This window comes from Tamandua tetradactyla, chromosome 9, assembly GCF_023851605.1.
Source record: "Tamandua tetradactyla isolate mTamTet1 chromosome 9, mTamTet1.pri, whole genome shotgun sequence".
Classification (NCBI taxonomy): Eukaryota; Metazoa; Chordata; class Mammalia; order Pilosa; family Myrmecophagidae; genus Tamandua; species Tamandua tetradactyla.
Window position 1 is genome coordinate 108,395,194 of NC_135335.1, and position 16,174 is coordinate 108,411,367.

General features: G+C 37.4%; 1 protein-coding gene and 1 pseudogene across 2 annotated transcripts in view; one reads left to right on the top strand and one right to left on the bottom strand.

The window, feature by feature from the left end:
- The window catches only part of ZSWIM6 (zinc finger SWIM-type containing 6), a 241,078-nt gene that overhangs the window by 41,562 nt on the left and 183,342 nt on the right, over positions 1-16,174 (top strand). The gene's annotated exons all lie outside the window — the stretch shown is intronic.
- On the bottom strand, positions 3,591-3,904 carry LOC143647357 (protein S100-A10 pseudogene; annotated as a pseudogene).

Sequence of the window (16,174 nt, forward strand, 5' to 3'; positions counted from 1 at the left end):
CTTTGGCGACATTTATTCCTAGATATTTTATTATTTTAGTTGCTAATGTAAATGACATTTTTTCTTGGTTTCCTTCTCAGATTTTTCATTAATAGTGTATAGAAACACAGTACTAATTTTTTTGTGTTGATCTTGAATCCCATTACTGTGGTGCACTCATTTATTAGCTCTAGTTGCTTTGTAGTAGATTTTTTCAGGATTTTCTGAATACAGGATCATGGCATCTGCAAATAGTGAAAATTTTACTTCTTCCTTTATAATTTGGATGCCTTAAATTTCTTGTATAATTAATTGCTCTAGCTAGAACTTCAGCACGATGCTCAATAACAGTGGTGACAGTGGGCATCCTCATATTGTTCCACATCTTAGATGGAGAGCTTTCAATCTTTCATCATTGAATACTGTGCTAGCTGTGGGTTTTTCATATAAGCCCTTTATCAGGTTGAGGAAATTTCCTTCTATTCCTATCTTTCAGAGTGTTTTCATTAAGAAAGGAGGTAGATTTTGTTGAATGCCTTTTCAGCATTGAGATAATCATGTGATGTTTTTTCCCCTTTGAATTTTTTTTTTTAATATATGGGCAGGCTCTGGGAATTGAACCCAGGTCTCAGGCATTGCAGGCAAGAATTATGCCACTGAGCCACCATTGCACCACCCTCCCCTTTGAATTTTTAATGTGGTTTATTAAATTAATTGATTTCTTATGCGGAACCATCCTTGCATACTTTGCATAAAACCCACTTGATTATGGTATATAATTCTTTTTAAATATGCTATTGGGTTTGATTTGCAAGTATTTTGTTGAGGATTTTTGCATCCTCAACATATTCATTAGAGAAATTGGTCTATAATTTTCTTTTCTTGTAGTATCTTTATCTGGCTTTGACATATGGGTGATGATGGCTTCTTAGAATGAATTAGGTAGTGTTCCCTGCCCTTCAGTTTTTTTGAAGAGTTTGAGCATGATTGGTATTATCTTGGAATGATTGGTAGAATTCCTCTGTGAAGCCATCTGGTACTGGACTTTTCTTTTTTGGGAAAGGTTTTTGATGACTGATTCAATATCTTAACTCATAATTGGTCTGTTGAGATCTCTCTTTCTTCTAGAATCAGTATAGGTTGTTCGTGTGTTTGTAGGAATTTGTCCATTTCGTCTAAGTTGTCTAGTTTGTTGGCATACAGTTGTTCATAGTTTCCTCTTACTATCCTTTTTATTTCTGTGGGGGCAGTTCTGATTTTATTTATTTGCATCTTCTCTGCTTTTTTCTTTGTCAGTCTAGCTAAGGGTTTGTCAGTTTTATTGATCTTCTCTCTCTCTCTCTCTTTATTGTCAATCTCATTTACTTCTGCTCTAATCTTTATCTTTTTTCCTTCTGTTTGCTTTGGGACTATTTGTCTGTTCTTTTTCTTGTTCTTCCATGTGTACAGTTAAGTCTTTGATTTTGTCTTGCTCTTTTTAAATGTTGGTGTTTAGGGCTATAAATTTCCTTTTCAGCACTGCTTTTGCTGCATCCCATAATTTGATATATTGTATTCTCATTTCCATTAGTCTTGAGATATTTTCTGATTTCTCTTGCAATTTCTTCTTTAACCCACTGATGAAGAGTGTGTATGTGTCCATTTATTTGTGAATTTTCCACTTCTCTGTCCCATAGATTTCCAATTTCATCCCGTTATGGTCAGAAAAAGAGCTCGGTATAATTTCTGTCATTTTAAATTTATTGAGACTTCTTTTGTGATCCAACGTGTGTCTATTGTGGAGAATAATCCATGAGCACTAAATGTTTATCTTGCTGTTTTGGAGTGCAGTGTTCTGTATATGTCTGCTAGGCCTAGTTCATTTATTGTGTTATTCAAATTCTCTGTTTCCTTATCCTCTGTTTAGATATTCTGTCTACTGATGGAAGTATTGAAATCTCCAACTATTATTGTAGAGACATCTATTTCTTCTTCCAGTTTTGCAGTGTTTGCCTCAAGTATATTGAGGCACCTTGGTTAAGGTACATATTTATGATATTTGGTCTTGGTGGATTGTCCCTTTTATTAATACATAGGGTCCTTCTTTGTCTCTTACAAAAGTTTTGTATTTATTTTTTTCCCAGAGCCTACCCATGCCAAAAAAAAAAGCTTTTCATTTAAAGTCTATTTTGTCCAATATTAATATTAGCATCACCAGCTCTTTTATTGGTTTCTGTTAGCTTGAAATATCTTTTTTCAACCTTTTACTTTCAAACTATTTGTGTCTTTGGGGCTAAGAAGAGTCTCTTGTGGATAGCATATAGTTAGATTATACTTTTTTAAAATCCATTCTGCCAATGTGTGTCCTTTAGTTGGGGACTTTAATCCATTAACATCCAGTGTTGTTATTGTAAAGGCAGTACTTACTTCCATTTTATCTGTTTTGGTTTTTTTTATATGTCATACCTTATTTTTGTCTTTCTCTTAACCCTTACTGATAATTTTCATTCCTGTACTCTACCCCAAGCCTCTTTCTCGTTTTTTCCTTTCAGCCTGCAAAACTCCCTTTAGTTATTTCTTGTAGGCCAGGTCTCTTACTGATGAAGTCTCTAAATTTCAGTTTGTCTGTGAATATTTAAACTCTCCCTCAGTTATGAAGGGCACTTTTGTCAGATAAAGAATTCTTGGCTGGCAGTTTTTCTCTCTCAGTACCTTAGATATATCATACTACTGTCTTCTTGCCTCTGTGGTTTCTTTTTTTTTTTTGATTGGTTAATAAGCACATAAAATGTAATTGGTGTAACATGTTGAAGCTTGTAACAGGCACAGAAAAGATTCAGAGAAAGAGTTTACCCTTTATGAAGATATCAGTATGGGTGTTTCATTTTTAACCAGAAAGCACTGACCCATTCTAGAAGCAGTACCTAGCATTCTTCCTGGCATCCCAGAGTCACTTAATAAATGTTAATGTGACATTACTGAGGTGTCACACTAGCGCCTCTGTTTCCTTATTTGATTAATTCAAATATGGACTTATTTTTGTCTTAGAGTTTGCTGAAACTTTGCTATGAAAATGAACTCGGACATCTCAGGCATGCAAGGGATTGGTTGAAATGGCATGGTTTTAACTAGGCAAGACTGTACTGAGTAATTATAAAATCATAGTGTAGTCCTGGAGTGCCTCCTTTCAATTATTGGACTTTTGTTCCTTCACATAGACACATTTAGAAGGGCAAATCATTTAGAGAAGTTAAACTCCAAGCCTGAATGGAGAGTGCTTTCCCGTTTTACAGGTCCTGTAGAAAGAGGCCTCTGTGCTCTGGCTGCCCAAGGACGTTTGTGAAATGAAGGAGGGAACAAGCATTTCTGAAGAAGGAATAGACTTTCTGTCTGAAAGTAGGTATTAAAAAAGAAATTGGTTTGCTGAGGGCAAGAGGATGCAAACAATATAAAAATTAAAAGCTTCTCTGGCATTTAATGAACTTTTCTTCCACTACTTGTCAAATGGGAGTTGGATTTTATTTGGACATTTTTTGAGGACCCTAATCTATTTTGAAATCCTTATGCAGAGGGAAGCTTTGGGGCAGATTCCTTAGGTGACTCTTGGGAAAATTCTTAGGATGGTGGGGGGAATTAATTCTTCAATTCTGCCTACTTCTTTCCCTTCTGCTTCATGTGTTCTACAAAATAGTCATTGCACGTGATGGTGAGCCCAGCAATTAGTGTAAAGAAGCTCTGGAAGTCCACTTTGCCATCTCAACACTGGTCCAGATCCTTTGTTATTTTGTCCATAGCCAGAGGGTCTTTTTAAGTTTCAAAAAATCCAGAGAATTCCTTTTCCGTAAGTAGTCTCAGATCCTCATCCTGTTAAGTAGCCTTTATCCCCAGCAAATCTGTGAAACATAAACATCCTAGTTTCCGTGGCATGTTCCATCCAAGATGGCATTTTGGTGAGGTCTTTTGAAACCTTGTCCAGAAGGTGCAGGGTGATTGCTTGGTGAGCTGGGATGCAGAGCCCGTGAGCAGGGTATGGTGGGCTTGGTGCCTTAGCCGCCTTTGTGGTTTCTGATGAGAAATTGGCACCGAGTCTTACTGCAGTTACCTTTTATGTGACAAATTGCTTTTCTCTTGCACTTTCCAGAATTCTGTCTTTGTCATTGGTATTTGAAATTAATTAGTATGTGTCTTGCAGTAGATTGGTTAGGATTTATTTTATTTGAGGTACGTTGTGCTTCTTGAACATGTATATTTATGTCTTTTGAAGAGTTGGGAAGTTTTCAACCATTATTTCCTCAGATACTCCTGCTTTTTTCCCCTTCTCTTCTTCTGGGACACTGATGACAGGTATATTTGTGTGCTTTGTGCTGTTTGAATCCCTGAGATATCTTGCTCAATTTTCTCCTTTCTTTTCTCTGTCTGTTCTTCTGTTTATAAGATTTTGATTGTTCTGCCTTCTAGTTCATGATTCTTCTGACTCTTCATACATGCTGCTGTGTGTCTCAAGTGTATTTTAGTCTCTTCTATTGTGCCTTTCATTTCCATAATTTTAGATATGTTTCTTTAAATTCTTTAGGCTCACCCAGTGTTGGTGTTGTTGTCTTGATTATTTTTTTTTCTGTATGCTGTAGGTGGAGGCCACATTTCATTCTTTTTCTATGTAACTACCCTGTTATTGCAGCACCATTTGTTGAATTTTGTGTGTGTGTGTGGGGAAGTGCATGGGTTGGGAATCAAACCTGTGAGAATTCTGCCATTGAGCTATCCTTGTACCCCTTCCCAGTAGTCTTATTTTCCTTTATCCATTCAGCCATATTTTCCTTGAATTGATTTAGAAGATTTATTTGAACATCTTTGATTAGTTGTTTCGGATTCTGTATCTTCTCCAAAGTTTTATTTAATTTGTCCCTTTAATTGAGCCGTATTTTCCTGTTTCTTAGTATGGCTTGTAATTTTTTGGTTCTGTCTAGGCATCTGATTATTTTGATGCGTTTACCCTGAAGGTCAGTTTCTCTCTTTGCCTCATTTTTTAATTGTTGATTGTCTTTGTGTTAAAGGCCCTTTTTTGACACTTGGTTCAACTTATTCTAGACCTTTTACAATAGCCTATATATAATTGATCAGATGTGAGCGTCCTAGAAGTTTCCTTATGATTTGAATGTGAGCAGAAGAGCTCCCTTATAAACTCCTCTGTGTCTGTGAAGAGGTGGTTTTTGGTTAATTGATTAGAGGTTTTTGTAATAAACTCGATCTAAGGATGACTGAATAAGCTATACCTGTTAACATTGATGTTGCTAAATGCAGTGAGATCTCAGTCTTATTTGACATTTCAGCAGTACTCAACATAGCTGGCCATTCTTTGTTGTGATATAGATTTTATTTTGTTTTTATACACCTTATCTCTTCGGGGTTTCTCTTACCTTTCTAATAATTTCAGTGTTCTTTGCAGGGTTTCCTTCCTCTACCCACTTTTTTTTTTTATTGCATAGTATAACGTATATGCAGAGCAAAGAAATAAAAGAGCAATAGTTTTCAAAGCACTCTTCAGCAAGTGCTTAACAGTATAGATCCTAGAGTTTGTCATGGGCTACTGTGGCATAATTTTATTCTTGGCCTGGTGGCTTAGTCTCTTTCTCTCCCTCCCTCGCCATTTTGGCACGTCTGGTTCTTCTAAGCCTCTGAATTACAAGCCTCACCAGCGACTAGTGATGATGCAGCCTTGTCTCTCTAACCCTATTGGCCTTCTCCTTAGTCCTCCACCTACCCAACATCCTCTGCTATGGGTACACTCAGGAACAGCATCTCTATGGTCACAGTCACTCATCCGTCCTCCCTGTGTGATTGGCTACCCTCCCCTGGAGGCCACACCCTAACTCCGCCTCTCCTCAAACTGTATATAATCCAGGGCTCGTCAAGCCTTGTGGTCTTTAGCTTCTGGCGGCCCTGGCATAAGCGTCTACCAACAATAAAGCTACCTCGCTTCATGCCTTAATTGACTTGGCCTCCAGTCCTTTAGACCCGCAGCGAGGTCTCCTGCGCGCGCCCCTTGGACCCAGACCCCCGGCTCGAGCCCCTTTTCTGCGTGCGGCAGTGTCGTCTAGCAAGCAGTGAGAAGCTGAGGAGTAGAGGGTCCCCGATAGTTGAGCGGTTGGCCCAAACCGCAGGCTACCATATGATCCTCTCATATTTTCCCTTCTAGCTGCTCCAAAGTATAGGAGGCTAGAGGGCTGGAATATTTTTTTATCACAAGCAACATTTTTCCTTCTTTTTTTGTGAAAAATGGCAAATATACAAAAAAGTTATAAATTTCAAAATACATTACCACAATTAGCTGTAGAACATATTTCAGACTTTGACGTGGGTTACAATTTCACAATTTTAGGTTTTTACTTCTAGCTGCTCTAAAATACCAGAGACCAAAAGAGATATCAGTTTAATGATTCAGTATTCATATTTGTTTGTTAAATCCTGTCTTCTATGTATAACTCCACCACCACCATCACCATCACCATCACCATCACCATTGTTCTTTCCATACCTCTTAACCCAAAAGGGTTGTGTGCTGGTTTGAAAGGATGTATGGACCCTATAAAAGCTAAATGTTTTAGTTAAAATCCCATTTCATAAAGGTAGAATAATCCCTATTCAATACTGTATGTTTGAAACTGTAATCAGATCATCTCCGTGGATGATGTAATTTAGTAAAGAGTGGTTGTTAAACTGGATTAGGTGATGACGTGTCTCCACCCATTTGGGTGGGTCTTGATAGTTTCTGGAGTCCTAAAAGAAGAAACATTTTGGAGAAAGGAGATTCAGAGAGAGCAGAGAATGCTGCAGCACCACGAAGCAGAGTCTACTAGCCAGCGCTTTGGAGATGAAGAAGGAAAATGCCTCCTGGGGAGCTTCATGAAACTAGAAGCCAGGAGAGAAAAGCTAGCAGATGACGCTGTGTTCACCATGTGCCCTTCCAGCTGAGAGAGAAGCTCTTACTGTGTTCACCATGTGCCTTCTCACTTGAGAGAGGAACCCTGAACTTCATCGGCCTCCTTGAACCAAGGTATCTTTCCCTGGATGGATGCCTTTGATTGAACATTTCTATAGACTTGCTTTAACTGGACATTTTCTCAGCCTTAGAACTGTAAACTAGCAACTTATTAAATTCCCCTTTTAAAAAGCCATTCTGTTTCTGGTATGTTGCGTTCTGGCAGCTAGCAAACTAGAATGGGTTGTTTGGGCTATGGCAATTATAAATTTTTGATATTGGAAGGGTCTGTCATTAATATGGGGTAGGGAGATGGAACTATCTGATGTTCTGGAGAGGCTGGGCTAGGTTTCAGGACCTATCTGGACCAGGGACCCATCTGGAGGTTGTAGGTTTCTGGAAAGTTACTCTAGTGCATGGAACTCTTGTGGAATCTTAGATAATGCCCTAAGTGTTCTTTAGGATTGGCTGGAATGGTCCTAGTTGGGGGCTGGCAGGTTATGATAAGTAGCAAGGTCTACCTGAAGCTTGCATAAGAGCAACCTCCAGAGTAGACTCTTGACTCTATTTGAACTCTCTCTGCCACTGATACTTTGCTAATTACACTTCTTTTCCCCCTTTTGGTCAGGACAGAATTGCTGATCTTACAGTACCAGGGCAGGATTCATCCTTGGGAGTCCTCTCCCATGTTGCCAGGGAGACTTCCACTCCTGGATGTCATGTCCCATGTAGGGGGCAGTTCAATGATTTCACTTGCAGAGATCTGGCTCTGCCTACTTTAATCTGATTATCTCCCTGCCCCCTTCCCCCCCACTTCAAGAGAGAAGGTATTTCTGTTTTTTTTTTCTTTTTTTTGCATGGGCACGCACCGGGAATTGAACCTGGCTCTCTGGCATGGCAGGTGAGAATTCTGCCCCTGAGCTACTGTCTCACCACCCAAGATATTTCTGTTTTGATATCTAAGATTTTTAGCATTAGAATTATGGGTGGTAGTAGAAATTAATGTTTTGATTTTGAAATACTACTTATTAAAATTATTGTTCTTCATTTGAATGTATTCATTCATAGGTAGGCAACCCAGTTTATTTATATAATCAAATGAGTTGATGTTCATTAAAGTGTTTGTAAACTGTAAAATGTTAATGTAAAATGTTTCTCTTTACTTACTGCTTCTACCCATCATTCCTTTGCCTATATCTACATGATGATAAAATACACTATACATGTGGTAACAATTCTGTAGGAATGTTGGAATAGAATGGACATGATTTTCCAATTTGGAGTATCCTTTGAATGAAAAATTAGGAAACTATCCATAAAATCAACCATTATGATAGTACTGATATATTTAGGGAAAAGGATTCGTTAGAACCTGGCCTTAATCATCTGCAGAGTTCTTTTTCAGTTCTTTATTCTGTGTGTTCAGCTTCCAATTGAAGAAAACACATGGTGACAATAGAATTGTTTCTTATTTTTATTTAATTGATGGATAAACTTAGAGAACATAGTATGTTAACAGTTCTTCTGATTGGTATTCATACATTTCTCAGAATTCTTCTAGCTGCAGGAGGAAGCTACTCACTACTACTGGGGAGGAAGACCATTGTCTTATGATTGAAGCTATACTAATGTGAAATGTGATCTAGTTAAGCCATGAATTATACCACTGGTATTTGGTGGAACAAGTTTTAAGGGTTGTTTCTTAAAGGTAAATAAACTCCCTGTTAGTCTGTAAGTGGGAATTATCCCCCAATAAAGTGCCAACAGGATTTTTGGGGGGTTAACAAACTAATGCTAAAATTAATATAGAAATTAACATACAATAATAGCCAGGAGCATTCTGAAAATGAAGAATAATGAGAGGTAGAACCAACCCTACTAGATATTAAAAGATATTGCTACGCTATGATAATTAAACTGCATGATAAAGGGACATGCATAGATCTGTAGATCAATGAAATAAAACATAAAAACTGAAAAGAGACCCCCAAATACACAGGACATGATAACAGTGACAGCTGAGATCAGTGATAAAATTTATTTAGTAAATAGTTTGATATAATTGTGTAGCTATCTGGGAAAAAAATTAAGCTTGATCTATAAATCATACTTCTACCCAGACTAAATTTTATGTGGATTCCAATTTAAATTTACAAAGCAAAGGCACGAAAAAAATAAAGCTAAATAGGGAAAAAGATTTTATAATTTAGAGTGGAGAAGATTTTCTCAGCTTTGATATAAAATCCTGAATCTATTAAAAAAAATTCATAAATTAGGCAGCATAAGAAAGCAAAAGTTTCTGCATAACAAAGTCTCTCATAAGCAAAATCAAAAGACAAGTTGAAAAATATTTACAGCTTGTGGTGGTTTGAAGCTAAGCTGTACGTACCCCAGAAAATCATCTAATCCTAATACTACATCTAATCCATTCCTGTGGGTGTAAGCCTATTGTAAATAGGAACTTTTTGATGAGGCTTATTTATTTGAGGCATGACTCACCTCATTCAGGTAGGGTCCTAATCCTATTACTGGAATTCTTTATAAATGAAATGAATACAGTAAGAGAGAAAGTCACAGAAGCAAGAAGCTGAAATCACTGAAACCTAGAGGAGTGGGGAGACCAGGAGATACCCCCGTGGGCCTTGCCGTGCTCCAGGGGAACCCAGGATACTGACGGGTGGTCTTTGGGACGTTTTCCACACCTGAAATCTCTAGACTAATAACTTTCCATTGTTTAAGCCAACCCATTTCATGATATTTGCTGAAGTAGCCAGGATAATCAAAGATAATGGATTAATTTTCTTACTATTTATAAAAAGTTTCTACAAATCAGTAAGTAAAAAGATCAACAATCCAGTACATTTTTTCTTCAATACAGTAGAAAACTGGGCCAAGAATATGTATGGATATTTCACAGAAAGGAAGATGCAAAATGGTTCTAAAACATGCAAAGGTAAGCTGCCCAACTTTATAAGATAAATGCACATTAAAACTCCACCAGATGCCAATTAAAAAAAAAAACACCTGCCATAGTGCTAAAAGTAAAATTAAAAAATTAACTTGTTAACCTGGATGTGACCCTAACCACTCATAAAGGTAATTTGAAATGTTCCATTAGAATTTAAAATGCACTTATCTCTTTAACCTAACAGTACACATCTAGGAATTGATCTTAAGGTACATTGAAGTAAGGTATGTTCAAGGTTTATTGAAGCATTGTTTATAGTAGCAAAATACTGAAGACAACCTAAATGTTCATTGTAGAATACTGGTCCACCCACCCAATGGAATAATGTGCATTTGGTAAAAAAGAATGAGGAAACAACATATACTGAGGAGACAGAATGATGTAGACAGTTATTAAATGAAGAAAAACAAAAGTTGTAGAAGGGAGTGTGTTATGCAGCCATTTCAGTAGGAAGGAGAAAATAAATATACAATCATTTACATGTTGCATATTGTGTTAGTTGTTTAGCTGCCGAAATGCGATATACCAGAACTGGAATGGCTTTTAAAGGGGGAATTTAATAAGTTATAAGTTTATAGTTCTAAGCCTATGGAAGTGTCCAAATTAAAGCACCAACAAGAGGTTCCTTAATTCAAGGAATGCTGATAGGTCAGGAACACCTCTGTCAGCTGGAAAGGCATGCTAACGCTCGTCCCTTGCTCCTGGGCTCCAGGGCCTTCATCCTCTGTTCCTGTGGAGGTTCGTCACTTTGTTTCTCCGGGACTGGCTTTTATCTCTTGGCTTCCCTTGACTCTCCAGTTTCTGTCTTGCTTAACATCTCATGGTGATGTCTGCTGGCCTCCAAACATCTTCAAGCATCCGTGTCTCTGTTCTCCACTTGTCAACATCTGTGTCAGCTCTTAAGTTTCAGTCCTCTCTCTCTTTGTTGGTTCTGTTGCTTCTGTTGTTCTGTAGGCTCTGGTTTCTGACTCTCTCCAAAATGCTTCCTCTTTTAAAGGATTCCAGTAAACTAATCAAGACCCACCTGGAATGGGAGGAGTCACATCTCCATGTAATCAAAAATTGATACCCCCCAAAGAAAGTTAATTGCCTCAATTGGGTGTGCCACATTTCCATGAAGATAATCTAATCAAAAGATTCCAACCTACAGTATTGAATTAAGCATCAAAGAAATGGCTACCTCTACAAGATTGGACCAGGATTAAAACATGGTTTTTCTGGAGTACACAGCAGATTCAAACTGGTACGCATATATATGCAAATATCTTTGGAAGGATTCACAAAAAAACCCCAATAACCTTAAATTGCGTTTGGAGGTACTATTGGACAAAGATACCCCTTTGTACTTTTGAATTTCAACCATAATAAAAAATAAAAAGAATGTTTTCGAAGTTAATATGAAATATTTTTCTTTATTTATTATCAGTTCAAAAACGTTATTTTTTACTGCAAATTCTTGGACTAGACTTTGTGAAGGGAATTCTTTTTCTATCTTGGGAGCGATCTTTTGGATTTGTGAAGTGTGTTTTATTGCTTCTTTTTTCCTTTAAATCTTTATTGTCTAAACTACTGCATAGATAGATGTATACTGACATCTTAAAATTGTAGGAATTTATTTGTGGTTGAGTAAACCATTGCTTTTTACAGTTTCATTTTTCCAAAGGGTCCTTCGAGTGGTTTTGAGTTGATAACTGTATAAAGACAAAGAATTTAATACCACAAAAAGTGAAGCCCTTTTCTTACAGTGCATATCTGAAAACAGGTAGTTTTCATTTCCACTTTTTTTTTGGCTTGTTGGATTGTCTTTCTTGAGGGGTAAATTATGTTTGGACCCTCCCTGTATTGAATATCAAGTGAAAACTACAACAAATACAGAGCCTTACCAAGACAAGAAACACCCCCTTTAATACACTGAACATAAGTACGCTTATCTGCAGGTTGACATTATTAGCATGCCCAAGTAGATAGGTGGTCCAGTTAGTGCCATCCACTAACTGAGCTAAAAGTGTGAGTACACATTGAAAAAGGACTATGAACAATGCAAAAGCCAGGTTGCATCACATAGACCGTAAGCAAAATGTTAAGGCTCTTTGCATGATATTCAAGAAAATGGTTTTGCATATTCATTATGATTTTGAATAGCCTGTAACTATTTTGTTCTCTTTGCCACCTTATCCTCACATTATATTTTGTATATCTTTAAATTATTCTCAGAATTTGGGCATAGTCAGTAGTGCTGTCTTGTGGCAGTAGAGTCCCAGAAAGTTAGGTTCTAAAGAATATTTTTCTCTTCATGTTTTTTTATTTATTTATTTTTTACATGAGTAGGCACCGGGAATCGAACCCAGGTCTCTAGCATGGCAGGCGAGAACTCTGCCTGCTGAGCCACTGTAGCCCACCCTCTCTTCTTTTAATCTAGCTTATAAAAATATTAGTACTGTAATATTCAGTTATGATTCCAGAAATTGTAGCGGAACTGAGGCTGAGAACCAGCATACCTCTGTAGAGCCTGAGAACCCTTTCTGGGTGTCAGGTCAGGAGGTGGAGGAGCAGGAAGTGCTGGGCTTAGTGCCAGGTAAGTTTGGCAAATAATAGAACATCAAGAAATATTTGCTTATTGAAAAATGTTGGCTGGAGGTAGGAGAAATTATTGCTTCTGTGTATGGATCATAACGCCTTCTGGCCAGTGGTGTATTTTGCTCTCTGATTTTTGTGTCAGTCATTACCAAAACCTTATTTAGAATTGATGTTGCAAGTGTAAACTCATTTCATGTGTTTGCCAACACTTATTGTTCCTTGTGGCATCCAAACAGATATATTTGTAATGTGAATCATTCTTGGACTTAAATTTTAAAATATGATTGCAGATTCTTTTATAAGGTAAAAATAATCTCATTTTCTTTTTGTATAAGACTATACTGAATTTAGTTTAAATAGGGTTCATATATCCTGGTCAGATAGTTCAAAGTAATTAACATTGTCATGCATTGTCATAGCTTTGACTTAAAGCATGAAGGAAGGCACATATATGTTTCATTAGTATGCTGTTGTCTGCAGTTTGCTTTGTGTAGTTTTCTAGTCTGTGTCATGTGGCCTTTAGGGTGTGGAAAACTAACAATGTAGTGCTGCTTTGATCATAGAATCGATATATTTTTCTCAGATGTTCAGCTCAAACTCCATATAGTCAGCCTTTTGAATGCCACAAGAAAGGCTTTTTCCCCTTTACTAACAGTCACAGTGCGTTATGTAGTTTACTTATGTGTGGATAACTGTAATACAATCCATTCAAAACAAATGTCAACTTTACTAGGACTTTTTATGTATAAGTGGAATGTGGATATCTTTATCGATATAACAGACAAGGTTGGTTGTGGCTAATGTGTTATACTAGTAAAGTTTACCTGCTAAATTTTTTGTTCTTTATTTAGGAATTGAAAGAAGAATGATACAGATATGTGGGGAAAATGAGAAATGCAGGCCAAAGCTGATATGTTCTGGATAAATGCATCCAAAACTCGGTAGCATCATGTTCATACAATAGACAAGTGTGGCTGGTGCTTGGTTGGTCCTGCACAACTCTCCTTTGTTCTCTCCACACATAGAACTGTCAGTCATTTTGTGATAAAAAAGCTCGAATCCAAATCTTTTACGTTTTGTACTGGAAAGGGATATTCCTTTTCATCTCAAACTCTGATATTTCCACTGAAGAATCGGGTTAGTTCCCTACTGCTCCTGCTGTCGACAACTTTTATCAGCAGTCATAATCTTGGGATACGTATTTTATGATCAGGGACTTACGTCTAGTAGCACAGCAATCAGGAACAAAGGTAAAACTGGACTCTTATGGTATGAACAGTGCTCTCCTTGTTTAGCAATTTCTTCAGTTTTCCAAAGAGCTACACCACTCAACATTAGAGAGAAATTTAGTGTTTGGGGTTGGCGTAGGGGAAAGTATGTAGGAATTAAGGGAGCAAATTTACAATTGATTGAAATACATGGTGTCCCAAAAGTCAGGAAATGTAGAGTAAACTTATTTTTAAATAGTGTGTTAGTTTCCCTTTCAAATTCTATTTTTCTTTAACCTCCAAATACTTTTCCAGGTGAAGATCTTCTAAATTCGAAACAGTGGGTCCAGTTCTTAATCTGTAAAAAGTACAATAAATACAGAGAATCCAGAAAGTTTGAACAAACAGGGAAAGCAGTGTGCTTATTGATTGTGTTATTTGGAATGTGACTTATGTACTGCTTAAAATAAATTTATACTATACTTTTTGAATTTTCAGGAACCCATCCTTTGTTTCTGTCTGTGATTTCTCTTCAAGTTTCAGGAAGTGCTAAAATAAATTTGTGCGGTAATCAAAGGGACTAGGCATTTGACAAGAATCCCCCTCCCTGTTGGGTTGAAGATCTTTGTGGTGGCTTTGGAGCTGTACCTTAAACTTAGGGACGATGAGGAGGATGAAATCAGGTGATGAAAGAAGAGGAATGACTGTGTGACTGGCTGTTTTTCCCTTTTCACTCCAGCCACTGGCTGTAGTAATAATTGACATCTTGGTCTTCTTTTGAGAGAATAAAGACCTGGAAAAGTTGATGACTCTAGCTTAACAATCATATTTTAGCATCTCCTACTTTAATCTGCTTTTTCTTATGTCTGCTAATACCTTTTGGGATTGGTTTAATTAATGCATCACCTTATTTAGAGAAATGAAAAATGATGCTAAAGCCAGTAATATTTCTGAGGAAAACTTTAATGACATCTAAAATTTGTCAGGTAAGAATCAGGTTTACAGTCTTAAACTTTTGCTCTCCCTGCTAAAACACAGAATCTCTGCCCTTTATAAGAAGCCTTCCAGACTGATTGAAAGCTTTTAAAACAAGTATGGGAGTGAAAAGTACCAGCCTTGTAAGCCTGTGCAAGGGAGCAAAGAGGATCCACGAAGGGGAGGAACAATACTACCATCCTCATAAGACCTTATGCTTTAATATTGTACAGTTGAATTTGAATCCATGAGATTACAAGGGTGAGAAAATGTAAAATTGACAGGTTACCAATTTGGCTAATTCCTTTCGGTGGGCTGGGTTGATTCTCAAGTGCTGGCAGAATGACTTTGAATTTAAATGAGCAGTTTGGGGACACCGTTTGTGTCCCCAAACTGCTTAAATAAATTATTAGATCCATTGTGCCAGTGAAAGGCCTTTGTCACATGAAGTGGCCTTCTCAAGTTTTTTCATATTTTTAACATTTTGTCCCTAAAATTAGAAAAAATCTTAGGAGGAATATACTGCAGCCATGGGGCTAGAGCAGGTGGTGACTGAGGCCCTTTCCATCTCCATAATGCATAGTAGTCTCTCATGACAAATGGTAGAAAATGTATTTACCTGGTTAGGGGTGTTTTGTATAGTTGCCTTTTTAAGAAAGTGATTATGTAATACATTTTGAGAAAGATTTTCATTGAAAGTGGTAAAAATAGAAATAGTTCAGTGTTTAAAGGGGTTCTCCTATCCCATTGTGTTATAAGTTTTCAGGGAAATGCTCAGTTCCCTCTTGAGTTTTAAAGCACCTTTATAGATGCCCATAGTTGAGGCTTAACTATTTCAGCTCAACATGATGAGAAAAATAACGAAAGTCATCATGATTTGATAGAAAAAACATTTGCTTTGTAGTTAGGCAGACCCAGGTTTGAATCCTGGCTCCAGCAATTACTACCTTTGTGACCTGGGGTGAGGTATTTGACTTCTCTAGGACTTAATTGCTTTGAGATAATTTATGTCTAATATCTAGGCCAGTGCATAGGTATTCTATTAATATTAATGCTTTCCCCCTTCCTTGTTTCTTGATGGAATGCACATATTCTGTACAGTACATATTGTCTCGCATAAGCAGGCAGAGTAGTTTACTTGGCTCCTCTATTGAAAATCCACTTGGAACTTGGTTCTTTTGGAGGCTTCTCGGCTTCTGTGCCCCAGGGACAGAAGGGTGTTGATCATGTCTCCTCACCTAGCTTTTGCAGAGCAGCTAAATGACACTTTGTCGTTTGGATAAAGATAAATACCCTGACTGCCGGTCCCTGGTCGTATTTGATTTATGGCCAGCTCAAGATGTGTAGGTGGTTGCTGTGGGGTTCTTGTGCAGGCTCAGGGATGAGCCCTCCTGATAGCCACACTTCTTGGTGGGCACGAGTCGGCATAGGAGATAGTGGGAACATTATCATTGTAGCCCAGCAATTGAATATCTCTCAAGCTAAAGATGGGAAATATTGAAGCTTAGT